The following is a 3,504-nucleotide window of genomic DNA, read 5'->3' on the forward strand; positions in this document are numbered from 1 at the left end:
TATATATATATATATATATATATATATATATATTGGTGATCTTTTTTTTATTTTGACAATTATTACAGGTCTACAAACCATCTTCAAGAAGTATGCTTTAGCGTTGCTAAACAGAAGGTGGTAGCACGAACCAAAACAGAGTATACCAACCCCACTATGTCTCTGTCTCTCTCTCTCTCGAATAGAGCGCAGCGAGGTGAATGAACTTAGTATGAGAATTCATATAGACAACAAATTTTTTTTTTAAATAAGCAGCCCTCCACCCACCTACACTGCAAGTTAGTATCAAGCTACAATATTACATGGCAAGCAACAAAATAAACAGGTCAATAACTTTTGGGAGATATGGTTGTTATTTAAATACTAATGGAGAATAAAAAGACCTTTCTATTTACCCTTTTAGTAGGCAGAATAAAAAAAATTATTTTAGATATGAGAAAAAGATTAGATGATTGTAACTTATTTTTAAGATGGGTCATATTAAAAAAATACCTCTGCAATGTGTTTAACGTGACTAATTCTATGAAAACATACAGATATGTATATAGATATATTGTCGATTACCAAACTTCAAAGCGCCATTAAAAGGGGGGGGAAAAAACGAAACTCACCATTTTTAGAACATAAAGAGGAAAATATTACGAACATAATCATACAGGGAAAATAAATTTAGACCAAACACAAGGTTTAATAGGTTTTATATAAATCTATGAGGAAAGAATATGATTATTGCAATCTCGTTCCTGGAATTATTTAATACCCTGTCACGCATGTATTCGGGCAATCTTTAACCAAAACTAGTCTGCATTTGTTGTAATGTTTAGTCTATTAATCCTAATTCGATACATTAAATCATAAAGCCTAAAGGAAGTAATCATTAACAATTAACCGAAGGGATTCATTTTAAATTTATCTAAACGTGTACATTTATCCATACTCTATTATAGTATAGTTTTAAGGTGATATATGAGAATTTTATGGATGGCATTTATATAATAAAGGAAGCACATTTTAAATCACATATACTCCACCATAGGAGTATTTGCCGTAATTAGTTTCATTAAAGGATCTTTTTTTGCTAAAGTAATGAATGAGTGATCAAATATATTTTTAAGCAACGAATTTTTAATTACTTGACCGTAGATAATAATAAACATTGTGAAGCAGAAAGAAAAGCTAAGATGTATAATTTTTATCTTTTCAAACAAGATGAATACCTCAACTACTTTAAAACGTTTTAAATATTGAAAACAAACAAAAAAAAATTAAGTATTTTCCATAAAATAATATACCTTAATAGTCGACGGTGATGGAAAAATGTCACAAATGTTTGTACCAATGTCATAACGAAAGAAATATTTATACACTAAACTGTTGGGGAGTATATTAACTTGTTTATGATTAAAAATCAAATAATTTAATTATACAGTTAGGGACGGATCGACAAACAAACAAAAAGTCTTGCATTTCCATCACAAACACGTGCTTATTATTTTAATTTAAAATTCTTTGTAAAAACGGAATCAAGAAAGCAAAATGGCGTTACAAGCTCCTCTTTACTCTTATTATTTGCATCCAACATAACATCTAGCAAGGAACAGCTTATATATAAAACCATTTATATAGTTCAGATCAAAAATAGTTTCTAAGAAATTCAATGACGCTATATAGTTGAAGAATATAATTTTTTTCGTTATACTTTCATGAAAACCCAGCGAAGTTTGCCTTTAAAAGTAAATAATATATGAATATGAAAGTATAGAGGTTTCAGCCATATTAAGATATATAATCACTAGAGAGAGAGAGCTGCCGAGACGAGCGGCTGATGGTATGAATTCAAATATATATATTATGTATATATAACAGAAAGGTGCACCATGATGTAAGGAAAAATAAATCTAACGTTTTAAACAGTGTATTTCACACCAACATATTCGATTCCATTGTATACGGGCTTTTTTTTTTTTTTTTTCGGCCATATTAAAATCTATTTCTGGTCGTTCCTCGCTTCAGGACAAAAGTTAAACTCGACGAGGGTAACAAAAAAATGATTTAAAAACAAACAAAACAGAACAAATGAACACAAAGTACCTTATGATAAATAAAGTGATCTCAAAAGAAATTACTTGAATGGCAGTTCTTACATGTAGTCCAGTTTAAAGTTGAAATAAAGCTTTTAAAAAAATTACGTTCTGCACTAACCATCAGCTTCGTTTAAGACTAATGCAGATTACGGCTAACACGTTAGATTTCCGCAGCGAATTTGAAGGTTGTGTTTTTTTTTTAAATAAACGAAAAGAAAAAATACGAGATGGAAATATTTCACTTACATATATACTTGTTTATTTTAAATATTTAAATTAATAATTTCGAGTAGGTATTTAATATTTTGTTAGATATTATCTAATTTTTCATATCCTAATTATTTGCTGCTTTACAAACGCTGTCAGATACAATGGCCTAGAAGACACGTGATACCTTTGATTTTTAGTGAAAGAGGATGATCAGAATTTAGCGCAATAGAATTTTATATTTGAAAAACATTCTTTCAGAATAAAAATTTACATTATAACTAATGCATTAAAAAAATTATTGAAAAATTACTTTGTTCCTTAAAAAAATTAACATTAAAAATACAAATCTAACGAAATATTAAAAAAAAAAAGAAAAATCTATGTAAAGTATGACTTTCTCTATAATGCAGGCACTCAACCACATTTATGTGGAAGAATATGATATTGTAGCGTTAATGCCTTTCTTAATGAGATGTGTAATGGCTGTTATGAGAACAACAGCAGCCTGGTTCGGTATTTAGGGAACCACTAGGTTATTTTAAATATCAGGACACGCGCCCTTCTATTTACTTGAGTCTGAGTAAACAACCTATGTCATATATATATATAGTTTTCCCCATCTCCAAAATCGTCTTTTGAATAAGATTTCAAGGATAAATATTAGTAACATTCTATCGTAGTGTGATATTTCTTCTATTCTAAGCTTTATTAAATTGTTTGTTTTTTTTTCATTTTTTATTATTTCAATTCAGCCGCCTTATGACAGTGCGTTGTGATAATAAAATGAGATATTTAACTGCTTAATAAGGACCGTTGGAAAAAGGTGTGACATAGAAAATAGTATTTTTTTTATATAATGATATAACTTCTGAAAGTTTTAATTTTATACACTTTAAGTGTGCGTATTTATATGTGTGTAACGAAAATGTGGTGCAGGGGGGCACAGCAAAGGAATTCACACAAAAAGACACAACGGGCGCAGACAAGCTCCGCTTTCCCTCAACAGTTGCTGACTAAATATCATATACATATATGTATATTTTAAATATAGGGTAAAAATTAAATGTTAATTTTTTTACCAGTGGTCAGCGTGAGTAAAAATGTCCTAGACTACAAATATTATATAATGTGTATACGACTTATACACTGCTGGAAAACCACCTAGTGACTTTTCCTCAGTGTATAACACTTATACATACATATAAAATAT

At 29.2% G+C, this 3,504-nt stretch overlaps 1 protein-coding gene across 12 annotated transcripts in view; it reads right to left on the reverse strand.

The window, feature by feature from the left end:
• Positions 1-3,504, reverse strand: part of LOC106881648 (uncharacterized) — a 78,716-nt gene that overhangs the window by 66,157 nt on the left and 9,055 nt on the right. For 6 of the 12 annotated variants that reach the window (XR_001410881.2, XR_001410880.2, XR_008264915.1 and 3 more), the window contains exon 1: positions 2,092-2,257. The exons of 2 other annotated variants lie outside the window; for them this stretch is intronic. The gene's annotated coding sequence lies outside the window, so the exon portion shown is untranslated. Of the gene's footprint in view, positions 1-2,091; positions 2,258-3,504 lie in introns of those variants that run through there. 4 more of the 12 variants (XM_052970753.1, XM_014932111.2, XM_052970754.1 and 1 more) reach the window with 2 other exon arrangements.

Source organism: Octopus bimaculoides, chromosome 9 (assembly GCF_001194135.2).
Source record: "Octopus bimaculoides isolate UCB-OBI-ISO-001 chromosome 9, ASM119413v2, whole genome shotgun sequence".
In the NCBI taxonomy this organism is placed as follows: Eukaryota; Metazoa; Mollusca; class Cephalopoda; order Octopoda; family Octopodidae; genus Octopus; species Octopus bimaculoides.